Consider the following 15,449-nt stretch of genomic DNA (forward strand, 5'->3'; position numbering starts at 1 on the left):
GAATCTGTCCTTTGGGGTTTGCTTTCTCAGTCAGGGCTGGTTTATCTTATATATTCATATATTTATATGTCTAGCTATATCTATTTATATAAGTAGCTAGCTACCAATATGGAGTGGTGTAGAGAGCATAGGGAATTGCCCTCCCCATCAAGTCTACTGTGTGTGTACATACTGCGTTAAATGCCTAAATTCCAGGAAATTCATGATTTTATTTGATTTTGTTCTGATAAACTTCCTGGGCTGGCTAGAGTGACTGAGTTGGGTCTGGGCAAGCCCCATTTAAGAAAGCTGGAAAGACTATTTCTCTCTCTCCTTCCTCCTCTTGTTTAATGGGAGATGGCTATTATTTATTTGGGGCTAGTCTGGGGTAGTCATAGAGATAGGCAAATAAGTTTCTAGGTGATGGAGGTGGGTTTAGGAGATTTTCTCCAATGAAGCAAAAACAGGTAAAACGACTAGATTGAGGGTGCCAGAGAAAAAAATAGGGAAACTGAGCATGTTTTGAAATTAGTCAGTTAATAAGCATTCATAGTACTACCGTGTTTCCCCGATAATAAGACCTATCCTGAAAATAAGACACCCACATACTCTTTAATATTCTGCTAAAATAAGCCCTCCCCCGAAAATAAGCCCTATCGAACTTACTATGAAAACGGTCATCATGGTGATCCCCTGCGCTATATGCTGCGTAGCGGTACCTTCAGTAAGCAGCGCCGCCCTCCCCTCCCGAGTGAAACGCACGTCGCGCTCCGAGCTGCATCCAATCAGAGCTGCAGCAGTGAGCGCGTCATCCTCTTCTTCCCTGGTGATTTGCTTGCTGGCGCTACTGAGAGCAGCGCCGCGGAGTAGAGCTGAGACAGGACCATCTAAAAACTCGGTAAGTTCAGTAAGCGATGGAGAATAAAATAAGCACTCAGGGGGCATGATGGAGGCTAAAAGGGGCATGATGGAGGCTAAAATGGGCATGATGGAGGATAAAAGGGGCATGATGGAGGCTAAAATGGGCATGATGGAGGATAAAAGGGGCATGATGGAGGATAAAATAAGCCCTCCCCTGAAAATAAGCCCTCTGGTGTTTTTTAGTCCCAAAAAAATAATAAGACAGTGTCTTATTATCGGGGAAACACGGTATGTATAAAGCATTGTGCTAGACCTAGAGCTATGGAGAAAAAGCCCAAAAACCCAAGCCAGTCTTTGTCTTCCAGAAACTTATATTCTATGTGGGAGATAGCATATATAAATCAGATTATATAATATAAATGCAAAAGTGATAATCTACATTGGATAACTTTCTGTCTCTCAGAAGGATGAGGGGAAGGATGGAGAAAAAAACACTGTTTTGCAAAGGTGAATGATGAAAACTATCTTTGCATGTATTTTGAAAAATAAAAATATATTATAAAAATAATATTAAAAATAAAAGATAAGTTCAAAGAAGATGAAAGGTAAACTTAGAAGGATGATACTAATACCTGAAAGTAATGTTGAAGAGATCAAGAAAGGGTTCCCCAGAGTTAGAAGTCAGAAGTGGGGCAGGAGAGCATTCCAGGGATAAAGAAAACCCAATGTGAAGATTCAAAGATCTGGGAGATGGAGAGTTTTGAGTAATGAAAAGGAAGTAGATCAGTATGGCCTTATCAAAAAGGGCATGAAAGGAAATAGAATGTAAGAAGACTGGACAGATAGGAAAGATCCTGGTTGTGAAGAACTTTAAATAAAAAATTAAATACTTTATATCATGGAAGTAACTGGGAGTCACTGCAGTTTACTAAGTGGAGTATATGTGAGAAAAATTGATATAGTCAGATTTGTGCTTTAGGGAAAACACTTTGGCAGTTGAATGGAAGATGGATTGGAATAGGAAGAGACCTTGAGGCAGGGAGAGAAATTGGAAGATTGCTGCAACTATCTAAGGTAGAGGTCATGAGGATCTACCAAAGAGTAATGATGATTGTGGGAGTTTAGAGAAGTCGCTACCTGCAGACATGTAGAGATGTTGTGAAGATAGAAATTACAAGATGTGGCCATGAATTTGGATGTATAATATAAGTGAAAGTGAAGAGTCTAAGTTGATAATGAAATTCTGAACCTAGAAGCTAAAAAAATGATGATTCCCTTAATAATAATTAGAAAATTGGGAAGGGGGAAAGATAATGAGTTCTCTTTTGGGCATATTGAGTGTGAGATGCCTATCAAATACCCAATTTGAAATTAGTATTGAGGAATTGGTAGCAGGTGATTTGAGATAAGCAAACTGATTAGAACTGGAAATATAGATGTAGGAATCATCTGAATAAAGAAGATAGTTTAGCTTTTAGGGGCTGGTGAGCTTGCTAAGTGAAAAAGTTTTAGAGAAAGGTGAAGTTGACCTATGACAAATCCCTGAGAGATTCCCAATTAGAAGTCATGACATGAATGAAGACTCAAGCAGACAAATAGAAGAAGAATCAGGAGAGATCAGTGTCACAAAACACTAGCAAAAATGTAATATCTATAAAGAAAAGATAGCAGTCCATTCAATTATTTATGTGGCTTTGGCTTACTCTTTTAAAGGAGGGAAGTAGAATAATTTTATTTCCCCTTCCGGAAGCAAAATGAAATTGTTGAGATTTCTGGGAACATGGAAGAGAAGGTTGGTAAATTTCAAGCTCTCCAGATTTTCCCCACAAATAGAACAAATTTGTCCCTCAGGGTAAACAGACTCTTGAAAAATCAAGAAGATTTGGGGTAGAACAGGGATCTTCTTGATACAACTCGAGAAGATCTGAAGAAAAACCAGATGCTGGGATTAACTCATGTGAAGTGCAAACATCTCCAGGCTAGATCCATAGAAACACCAAGTGGGCATCCCTAGTGTTAACTGGTTGTGACTGCTGCCGCAATAGGAACCACAGACACTTTCACTGTTAGTATTGTTTGTTGAGTCAGAGTCTGAGTCTGGGAAGACTGAATGAACCTTTGCCGACTGGGAATGCCAGTTCCATCTGTGCTGCTGGATAGGGTCTTAGGCGACAAAATAGAACAGAATGTGAAATCTAAGAAAAATGACAGATCTGGAGAAAAGATCAAAAAGAGAAAATATAAGAATAATTGGACTGTCTGAAACTTGTGACCAAAAAAAGGACCTTGAAACAATAATACAAGAAATAATCCAAAAAAAAATTTTCCTGGAGTGATAGAACATGAGAGGAAAAAAGAAATAGAAAAAATCCACAGATAACTACCTCAAAGAGATCCTTTGTGGAAAACACACATAAACATTATTGCCAAATTTCAAAATCCCCAAATTAAAAAGAAAATTTTGCAATAAAAAAGAAAAAAAACAATTCAAATATGTTGGAGCTACAATTAGAATTGTACAGGGCTTAGGAGCTATGATAAAAGACCGCAGGTCCTGGAAACATATCTACTAACAATCAAAAGAATTAGGCCTACAGCCAAAAATATTATATCTAGCAAATTATCTATAATATTGAATGAAAAAAATGGACATTCAATGAACTTGCATATTTTCAGGACTTTCTATCAACCAAACCAGAACTTAATAAAAAATTTTACATTTAAGAGCCAATATCAAAGCTTTTCAATTTCAAGGAACTCAAGATAAATAAATCATTTACACTTTTTTTCATGGAAAATTTATAGCATATGCTGAAGATTGACATCAACAATACAACAACTCAAAAGAAATATTGGGGCAGAGTTAAGGTAAAAATAGTAATTATATCATATGAATGAAGTACAGAAAAAGAATAGTACAGAGGAAGAATTAGAGAGGAGAAGAGGGCTCATAGTTCTGAAAGCCTAATCCCATTGGGAATGGGTTAAAAATAGGCAACACTATATAAACTATGATAGGCCTAGCACCCTCCAAAATCTATAAAGAATAATAGTGGAGGGATAGGCAGACAGGAAAGCAAAGTTGAGGAAAGAAGACAAGGGAGGGATCCATGGGTGGGAGGAAATTAAGTAAAAGCAAGACAAATTAGGAGCAGAATTAATGCAGAGTCAGTAACGAGAGGAAAGATATATGAGTGTGTGCATATGTGTGTGTAGCTACATATGTATACATAAATATCCTTTTTAAGTTATAAACTGCTTGGGAGTAGTGGGGGGAATGAAAGGGACAGAAAAGAATAAAGCAAAAAAGGTGTGCAGCAGAGAACAAAAGAACAATTTACAAGGAGTAAAGATGGACACTCATGAATATAATTTATTTTACATATGTATATATATACACATATTTCAATGAACTGGTATTTGTTATTATATATTTTGAATCCTCCCTGATGTTATGCTAGGTGCATGGCAATGTTCTCTTTTATTTTGTTTCATGTATTTTGTCTTCCTTTTCCATTTTTCTTTTTTATACTCTGTTTCCTTAAATAAAATAAATGTGGGCAAAATAAAATTGTTGAAGTTGGAGGATTTTTACTGAATGATATGATTAGAGATGATTAGATTTATTCATAGGAAATTAGATTATTTATAAATAATATATATAATAAATAATAAATATAAAATGTTTATTATATTTATGATTAGATGAATAGATTTATTCATAGGAAATTAGATTATTTATTAAAAAATGAAAGATACTTTGAAGAATACTTAGACCATAAGCAAATATGCTCAGAACAATAATTTTCAAACTTTTAATGATGAAATAAATCTGTAATTAATTTTTTTCTGAACCCATTTTCCCACTCTGGCCAAGTAGCGAGCAACTTGTTAAAAACTGGATGGGAAGTAATTACCTGAAGTCACTCTTCTAGCCATAAATTTTGTCTTTATTAATAATGATTCTTCCATAAAATCCCTATTAAAGGCTGAAAGAAGTTGAGCAAAAGCTCAGAGCTTAGATGTTAGAGTGACTAAAATGTATAATCTTGGGATATCAATTCCTGGTTACTCAATAAAAAATGTAAATTTAGCTCTCAATCAATAGGCAATTAAAATTAAATATAAAAAACAGAGGCAAAAGCTGCAAATAAGTAAACAAAGATAAAGAAAGAGAAGAGACCTTTAGATTTGGCATTTGGGAGATAACCTTTGGTATCTTTGGACCAACAAATTTCAGTTGAATAATAAAGTCATAAACCTGATGACAGAGGCTTTAGAATTAAGTTAGAGGAAAGTTTATATAGTTGATAGACTTCATGCCATAACACCAACTAGGTATCTCTCAGAGAATTGTCCTAGGTCAGCTTGTCTTTTCTCTACATGATTTTTCACTTAGAAATCTCATTGTCCCAAAAGCTAAATTGTCTTCTTTATTAGACAATTCCTAGATTTATATTTCCAGCTCTAATTATTTTGCTTATCTCAAGTCACATGCTTCCAGTTCCTCAGTAGATATTTCAAAAAAGCTAATCCATAGGTCTTTCAAGCTCAATATGTCCAATAGGAAACTCATTATCTTTCTCCTAAAATCTTCCCCCTTCCCAATTTTCCTATTACTATCAAGGGAGCCATTATCTTTTCTTTTTAATTCTAGGTTCAGAATTTCATTGTCAACTTCAACTCTTCACTTTCACTCATATTATATATCCAATTTATGGCCACATCTTGTCACTTCTATTTTCACAACATCTCTAATAAACACTCTCTTAATCACACAGACATATAGTCTATATGGACTTTTTAATTAGTTTAGTTGGTAAGGGGAGGAAAGATACAAAGCAGTAGTTGACAGGCATGGTAAAAACTATTGAGGATTTTTCTAAGCATGAAGGAAATTTGGATGTGTTTGTAAGCATCATTGAAGGAGTCAGTAGATAGCAGGAAACTGAAGATTAGAGAGAGAATAGGGATGATAATAGGGAGTGAAAAGCTGGAGAAATGGAAAGAGATGATTATCAGGGTATGTGTAAAGGGGTTGATCTTGGTAAGTAGAAAGATAACTTCATCTTAAGAGAGACTACAGATAAAGAGGAGATTGTAGGAGATGATTTAATAAGACTATGAGATGATTAGGAAAGGAGAAAAGGGAGCTTTAGGGGAATAGCATTTATTGTTTTGTATGAAATATTATTTTGTTTTCAGTAGAAAATAATGAGAAGCATGAATGGTATGAGAGAAAATAATGAAAGAAGTGGTGTTTTGGAACAACCGTTATGAATGTGATAGAAGATATGTAGTGATAGGGCTTGCCTTTCTTTAATGAGAGCATTATAAAAAGTATTCTTGTTTAGCTATAGATAGAAATATATCATTTTAAAAGTTTTTTTCCACCCTGAATCTATTATACTATGATTAGAGAAACTTCAAGAGTTTGAATCCAGAAAGATTCTGTAGAAAACAAGAAGAATAGATATTGTCAGAAAAAGTAGAAAGGGTATTTCCCAATAAGGATAATAATATTTATGATGGCTTAGTGGTAAAATGAGATTAATAGATTTAGTTAGAGGCAGGGAGGAGACTACCCTTGTTTGGGGAAAGTTTTTTTTTAGGGAATAACTGAAGATAAGATTGGCTATGTGATTTGAACCACATTCTGAGGATTTTTAATGTGAGAATGAGTAATTTGGAATTTGTCCTGTGGGAAGTATAGTATCCTTGAAGATTTTTTCAACATAAGTGTAGAAAAGTGTTTGAAGATGAAATACTCATCAAATATAGAAAGAAGATGCTCAGGATAAGTATAAAATAAGAAATGGGAGATAGGGAGAATAGTCAAGAGGTAAATAGCGGTAACTGAGTCATTAGTTGTTGGGGGGCTGAATAAAAGAGAATAAGTTGGTGGGAATGGAAGGGATGGAAATTTTTGTATTTAAGTGGAAATTGAAACAGAATGCCTTACTCACACTAGATGTTTAAGAAATGCTTTTTGAAAAGAATTTAAAAAACTAAATATATTATTTAGTATATCTCATTTCTGTTTCCATAATAGAATCCTCCCTTGTAATGGGAAAAAAAAGCTAACCAAAACTAACTCTTATCATTTCTAACAACATATATGAACTGAATTTTCCAAAAGAGTGAAGAAGGTTTGGTAACTGGTTGGAAAAGGAATAAAGAAAAGGTAGAGCCAAAACTTAACTTGGGTCTAGACAAAATTAGGGTATTTAGAACCAAGATATTAGTCTGAGTTAGAGGGAAGGCATCAGTAGACTATAAATCATAAGCATCATAACACCATAATTTTGGACCAGGATGGTAACTTAGATTTTAATCTAAATCTCTCATTTTACATATAAGAAAAATGAGAACCCTAAGTCCAACAACAGGGTTGGAAATAGATTTTGAACCCAGGTCTTTCTGACAATTCTCTCCACTATGATTGGAGCAGATGTTAAAGAATCACATAAATGAGGAGTATGTCAAGAATAGATACAACTTGAGTTTATAGGATGTGCTTCATTTTGAAGGAGAGAAATAGTAAATATAAGACAAATCAATGATAGGAATTGTCAAAAAAATTTTTAAAGGATGAGGAGAGGGGCAGCTAGGTGGGGACAGTGGATAGAGAACCAGCCCTGAAGTCAGGAAGACCTGAGTTCAAATTTGGCCTCAGACACTTAACACTTTCTGGCTGTGTGACCCTGGGCAAGACTTAACCCCAGCCTCAGGGGAAAAATTGATGAGGGAGACTGGCATGTTCAAAAGAAATTACTTTGTGGGGAAATAATAATGAATCTAGGAAGATGGACCATTTTTGAGTACATAAACTGCAGAAGATAGGGTAGAAAACAGGATGGATGGATAGGATTGGCTTTGGCAAAGAGAAGGGTCATCTCTGAGACCAGAGGAAAATAAAATAAAATGGAAGATGATTTATGCCAAGAGCTTTTGAGATGAAGACAGTTGAAGAAGCATATTTCCTTTTTTCAGTAAATAAAAAGCAAGGTCTTTGGCTATGTACGTGTGTGTATGCATAGGAAGAATGGTGCATGTATGAGAGGGATTGAAGGGAGGGAGAAGGGGTTTGGACTAGCTACTTTGAGAATTAGATAGGACAAAAGAGTAAATGAGGGAGGGAGAAGAAGCCCTCTTACTGCAATGGAGGCCCATTTGAGATTAGATAAATATTGGTTGATTGGTTGGTTATTGTTCTTCATTCTCAAAGAGGACCAAAATGATATCACTATATTAGAGTCAAGTTACAGTGTGTCCAACTGAGGCTGATCAGACCAATAAAAGCTCAGAATGCTTTGCCACTGGCCAGACATAAATAGTCCCTACGAACATTTGGGGTGTATTCTTTAACTTTGAGCATCTCATGTTTCTTCTAAGCTAACTCAATTCTGTTTTGCTTATACAGCACAGCACCTTTACTGATAAGAGCCCATCATGCTGGGTGGTCATGTGCCAGTGTCTCCGATGTCAAGAAATCAATTGTAAAGTTCTTAAGAGAGACCTTGAAAGTGTCCTTTTATTGCTTTTTCTGATCAGTTTGTGAGTGCTTGCCCTGTATGAGTTTTCCATAAAATAATCTTTTTGGCAAGTGAGCAATGTGGCTACCCCAATGGACCATTAATGGTTGGCATTTTAGTTTGATAAAGGATCTCAGTGTCCATGTCTTATCCTGCCAGGTGATCTTCAGAATCATAAGAAAACTAATACCCGATCAGGCAGCACCACACCACATTGTTAATGAGATTGACACATCACCAGAGCTAGCTCAGTGGTTAGGAAGTTCCAAATGAAAATGTAGGAGAGGAGAGATGTTTGACTACTAAACTGAAGGTCTATAAAACCATCATGCTGTCATTATTGTTTATGCTTATGAAACCTGAACAGTATACCAGTGCATCATAGGAAACTGAATTGCTTCCATTTGAATTGTCTTAGGAAGATAGAGATGAATTTGCAACATACCCAATCAGCACAGTTGTGAGACTTTCCAAAACCTTATTCAGTCTATTGATAAAACTTAATTACTCTGGACATGCAATGAGAATGCAGGCTACACTGGAAAAGATACTGAGTTTGGGAAAGATTGATGAAAGATGGAAAAGGAAATGGCAGAAGATGAGATGGATCTCATGTGTGATGGAAGTAATGATATAACTTCATCTATGAAACAAAGTACAGACAAGAAAAGCTTTCTTATAACAATAGTGAAAATAGAAATTAAGGAGAAATATATGGAGTCCAGGATACTACCACCATTATAGTTTAGTCACAACATTTTGATTGAGTTTATTTCAATGGAAGAAAGATTGATGTGTCCTTACTCATCAATAAAGGTAAAGGAGGTAAAGAGAGAATCTGGTAGTGACACTGAAAAGCAAGGAATATTCCACCTCTTGCTCCAGGGTGTGTGTGTGTGTGTGTTTGTGATGTGTGTACTGGGGGAAGAAATTGGTGACACAGAAGGAACAACTGGGCTGCAGAGGATAGTTGGGATGTAGTAAAATTGGGGCTACAGTGGATAGACTGATGGAGTTAGGATGACTCATTTTTGTGAGTTCACATCTGGCCTCATACACTTGCTGAAAGTGTGACCTTGAGTGTGTGACACTAAACTTTATTGATCTTAATTCTTCATCTGTAATATGAGCTGAAGAAAAGAAATACCAAAACCCTCCATTATCTTTGCCAAGAAAACCCCAAATTGAGTCATGAATCAAACATGACTGAAATGACTAAATGACAACAGTATAACTAGGAGAGATTCAGGTTTCAGTAAAAGTGAATGAAAAGAGTATGAGAGAAAAAGATCTAAGATGAAAAGGGATATGTTATGTTTACTCTGGAATAGGAATTCTAAAAGGGCACAGTGGAAAGAGTAGTTGGTATTGAGAGAAAATGAGAAGGGGTGGGAGATGTTTTTTTTTTTTTTTTTCCCTAAATGGCCAGTAATTGGTTTAGCATAAGGGTATAGAGTACCAGGCAAAGTCTCAAATGTTTTTACTTAGTTTAAAGTTTATTCATTGTTTGGAAATTTCCTGTTTGCCTTTAATATGCCCTCATACAATAAACAAAGGAAAATCAAGGATACACAAAATACTTAACTCCCCATTTGGCAGTTCTTAATTTCTGTTTTAAGTAATGATCTATAGCTATCAGTTACTTTTTGCTTTTGATTTCTACTCCACTTCTTCTCATACACATAAATATGAGATTTATTTAAATTCATAGTTTGTTTTTTAATCTTGAACCCTAGGATGTTATATATTATATTGGAAGATAAAATGTCAGATATAATCTGGTTTAGCTCTGGTTAAAGGGAAAAGAATTTACATAAGATTACAAAACAAATAAATGACTGTGCTTGGACTAAAAAAAAAGAATCTCCTAATCCTCAATTTGGTGCCCTTTCCATAACACTAAAAATATAAACTGATTACTAAGAACCAACAACACTTCCAAGAAACTTCTCCTTTCTCAAATAGTATGATTCAGATACTCTTCATTCTTTTCTTTCTCTTTCAGTTTCTCTAATTTTCTTTCCATTTTACTTTCTGGGTAAAGTATTTTGAACATTGAACAAATTTCTCCAATGATTTATATGTACTTCTATATTGCTTTGTAAAGTGTAATTCTTCAAAAGGTCTCTATTTCCTTAGATAGTAGCTCAGTGGACTCAGATCATAATCTCTCTCCAGGCCTAAATGGATGGTTTAATAAGTAGAAGAAAACTTTTATCACTGCAGGCCTGATAAGACTGATAAATGATAAGACTGACTTCAGCTTGTTTTTTCTTTGAATGTGCATACTGAAAATTCATGGATACATCAACATTCAAAGCCCTTCCCACTGAGTAGGATTTACCACCACTTATCCTTTCTTGCACAAGTCAGTCACCTCATTACTAAAATAATTCATTACATGAAGAATTTTTGGAAAGTCATCCTCTTAATTATATATATCAAGTTTAAATCACTTCTCCAATTTAAGAATATATAATAAGGTTACTTCTTAGTTCATATCCTCATTACCTTTTCCCTAGATTACTGTTTCTTCATCTTACATAAAATCTTTCTATACCTTTATATGTTTTAGATCCAGCAAAGTGACATATAGTAGACTAGGATGCTGGATGTGAAGTCATGAAGACTGCTGTTCACATATGCCTTCAGAAATTTACTGTACAAACATGAACTTGGGCAAGTCACTTAAACTTCAGTTTCTTTAACTATAAAATGGAGATAATAATAACCTCTTTTTATTTAGATTCCTCAGGATTATTCTGCCTGTGCAGAGATGGCAGGGACTTTATTTTTTAATTAAGTAATTTATTTTAATACACAATGCTTTATGAATTATGTTGGGAGATAAAAATCAAAACAAAAGGGAAAAACTACGGGAAAGAAAAAAAAAAAGCAGAAAAAAAGAAGTGAACATAGCATGTGGCTGATTTACATTAAATCTCCATAGCTCCTTTTCTGGATGCAGATAGAATTTTCTGTCCAAAGTCTATTGGAATTGCTTTGGTTCACTGAACCACTGAGAAGAAAGAACTAAGTCCTTCATAGTCAATCATCACACATTCTTGCTATACAATGTATTCCTGATTCTGCTTGTTTTGCTCAGAATCAGTTCTTTCCAGGCTTTCTAAAATCAGCTTGATCATCATTTTTATAGAATAATAATATTCCATTACCTTCGTATTAGTTAGCTATTCCTCAATTGATAGGCATCTACTCATTTTCCATTTCTCTGCTACCACAAAAAGAGCTGCTATAAACTAGTACAAAACTTGCTACAAAATTTGGGTCCCTTTCCCTCCTTTATAATTTCCTTGGAATACAGACCCAGTAGTGACATTGCTGGGTCAAAGGGTATATACACTTTTATAGCTCTTTGGGCACAGTGCCATATTGTTTTCCAAAATGGTTAGATCATTTCACAACTCCACTAAAATGCATTAATTCAATGCAATTAAAGCTGTCCATCTTAATCTTTCTTAATATTGGCAGTTTATAAAATACTAGATTACTGTAGGCCTTGATTATTGTGTCTTGTGACCCTAACCTAACTCTACTTCTTAGCTAGTACCAAATGGTTTTGATGACTGTTGCGTTATAATACAAATTTAAATTTGGTATTGTTTAGCCACCATTCTTTGTAATTTTTTTTCCATTAATTCCCTTGATACTCTTGACCTTTAGTTCTTCCAGATGAATTTTGTTATTATTTTTTCTAATCTATAAAATAACTTTTTGGCAGTTCGGTATTGACACTAAACAAGTAGACCAATTGAAGCAGAATTATCCTTTTTTATTATATTAGCTTGGTCTACCCATGAGCAATTGATATTTTCCCAATTGTTTAGGTCTGACTTTATTTGTGTGGGAAGTGTTTTATAATTGTGTCCATATATTTCTTGGGTTTGTCTTGGCAGGTAGACACCTGTAGTCATTTTAAATGGAATTTCTCTATCTTTTATTGATGGACTTTATTAGTAATATATAGAAATGCTGAAGATTTGTGCAGTTTTATTTTATAATCTGCAACTTTGCTACAGCTGTGAATTGTTTCCAGTAGGTTTTTGGATAATTTTTCAAGATTCTCTAAGCATACCATCTTATTATTTGAAAGAGTGATAGTTTTATTTTCTTGTTGCCTATTTTAATTCTTTTATTTTTCTTTTTTTATTGCTAAAGCCAACATTTCTAATATAATGTTGAATAATAGTGGTGAAAATGGGCATCCTTGTTTCACCCCAGATCTTCTTGGGAATTCATTGAGTTCCTCTCCTTTACAAATAAGGATTGCTGTTGGTTTCAGATAGATACTGCTTATTGTTTTACGGAAAGCTCCCTTCATCCCTATGGTCTCTAGTGTTTATAATAGGAATGGGTGCTATACTTTGTTAAAAGCTTTTTCTGCATCCATTGAGATTATCATATGATTTCTGTTGGTTTTGTTATTGATATGATCGATTATGGTAATATTTTAATACTTTAATAGTTTAATTAGTTTCAATTATTAACATTTCCTTTGAATTTCAGAATTTCTAAATTGGTATTAAATTGGGGATTTTAAATTTGTTCTTTTTCTAGTATTTCTAGTTGCATATACAATTCATTGATCTCCTTTTTCTCTATTTTATTCATGTAGCTATTTAGACATAAAATTTTCTCTAAGAACTTTGGCTACATCCCATAGATTTTGGTATGTTGTCTCATTATTATCATTCTCTTGGATGAAATTATGGATTGTTTCTGTGATTTGTTGTTTGGCCCATTCATTTTTTAGAATTAGATTATTTAATTTTAGTGTATCTTTCCCTGGCCCTTTATTGAATATAATTTTAATACATTGTGTCTAAAAAGGAAGCATTTATTATTTCTGCCTTTCTGCATTTGATTATGAGGTTTTTATGCCCTAATATATTGTGAATTTTTGTGTAGGTGCTATGGACTACTGAGAAAAAGGTGTATTCCATTTAGGGATGTAAATAGTTTAATCTGTAAATAATATACATATTTTCTCCTGTTTCTTTTTCTGTGCTTCTTTTGAGTCCTGTGTTTGTAGATTATGTTAAATATCCCCCCCCCCCTATGGAAATGATTGAAAGTCTCTTACTTCATTAATGATCCATCACCTCCCCTGAAAAATGAGTCTCCCTGTTAATTCTTGATTGTAACCCCAGATCTTTTGTCTTCTGGAATATAATATTCCAGGCCCTCAAGTTCTTTATTATAGAAACTGCTAGATCCTGAATAATCCAATTGTTGCTGGGAGCTTGTAGTACCTTTTCCTTGAGATTGTAGTTTTGGAGTTTTGCAACAATGTTCCCTGGGGTTTTCTTTGTGGGATCTCTTTCCAAAGGTGAACAATGGATTATTTCAGTGAGTTTCTCTGTTTCTAGAATGTTATGGCAGTTTTCCTTGATGATCTCTTAAAGAATGCAATCCAGCCTCTTTTCTGGGTCATTACTTTCAGGTAGACCAATAATCTTTAAATTATCTCTTTTGGATCTATTTTCCATGCTGGCTGTTTTTCTAATGAGATATTTCACATTTTCTTCCATTTTTTTTTCATTCTTTTTAGTTTGTTTGATTCTTCATGTCTCATAGAGTTATTTAGCTTCTATTTTTCAAGTTTTTAATGTGTGACTTTCTTCAGTTAGATTTTGTGTCTCTTTCTCCAGTTGGTTAATTCTATTTTTGAAAGTTTTGTTTTCTTCAGTATATGTTTTTTTTTGCATTGGATCAATCATATTTTTTAAGGAATTGCCTTCCTTTTACAAGTTGCTGACTCTCTCTTTCATCCCTTTCATTTTTTTTTCTCATTTTTTTCTTCAACCTTTCTTATTTGCCTCTTAAAGTCTTTTGTGATAATTTTCAAAAATCCTCTTTGGATTTTAGACTAAGTTATATCCCTCTTTGAGATTTCCTCTATGGACAATTTGTCCTCATCTATGTTGGTGTTTTGATCTTCCCTGTCACTAGAGTACCTTTCTATGGTCAACATTCTTTTCTATTTCTTGCTCATTTTCTTTCCTTTTCTTTTTGTATTTTCTCTTTATTTACTTTTGTGGTTAAGCTCTGCTCCTAAGGCAAAGGAGGATCTGTCCCAAGCTTCCTGTGCAGCTCTGATCTTGACTTTGAGGACAGGTGCTTCTTGTATTTGCAGAAGGTAGGTTTGCCTTCTTTTTCTAGGAAATTGCCTGGTTTCTCAGAGTTTACCTTCTGAGCAAGGACTGGAGGCTGCCCCACCAATCTGCTTCTTTACTGAGCCAGAACCAAGGATTTTGGTCACTGATTTGTTGTGATTAAAACTCTCTCAACAGCTTTCCCAGGGTTTATCTGAGCTGGGCTGAACACCATTTTCATCCCAGTGAGACTGACTTTTCTTGAAGTTTCTCCAATCTATCTTCAACTGGAGAGTGGTTTCTGTCAGATTGTCATGGGCTTGGTTTCAGGTAGTTTTTGAGGAAAAGTGGGAGAGTTCAAGAAAATTCTTGGTTTCACTCTGCCATCGTGGCTCCATTCCCCTACCAAGGACTTTAAAGATCATCTGGTCTATTTCATTCATGAAGAAACTAAGGATTAGAGAGAGGACAGAAATAACCCAGATAAATTACTGTCAAGAATAGAATGCAAATCTCTTTAGCATCTTTCTTTCTCATTTACTTTTCCCTTTCACTCCAACTTTATTTTCTCAGATCATCTCAGAAACTAGGAAGTGTTTTCTATTTGACTTGCAGAAATGATCTTGAGAAGACGGAGACATATTATTTAAGTAAAAAATGCACCAACTTTTCTTGTAAATCATCAAGAAGGAAGCATTTTTTTTCTTCTTAGTTATATTCTGTAATATGCTGCCCCAGTGTGGCCATGATTCTTTTCATTTAAAACAATGTCCACCATATACAATATTAATTGGTTGAATTGTATTTTGAAGAATATATTAAATGGAGGCAGCTAGATGTCTCAGTGTATAGTGTGCTGACTATGGAGTCAGGAAAACCTGAGTACAAATCTGATCTCAGATGCTAACTGTGTGACTTTGGACATTTAACCTCTGTTTACCTTAATGCACTGGAGAAG

This window comes from Sminthopsis crassicaudata, chromosome 2 (assembly GCF_048593235.1).
Source record: "Sminthopsis crassicaudata isolate SCR6 chromosome 2, ASM4859323v1, whole genome shotgun sequence".
Lineage (NCBI taxonomy): Eukaryota > Metazoa > Chordata > Mammalia > Dasyuromorphia > Dasyuridae > Sminthopsis > Sminthopsis crassicaudata.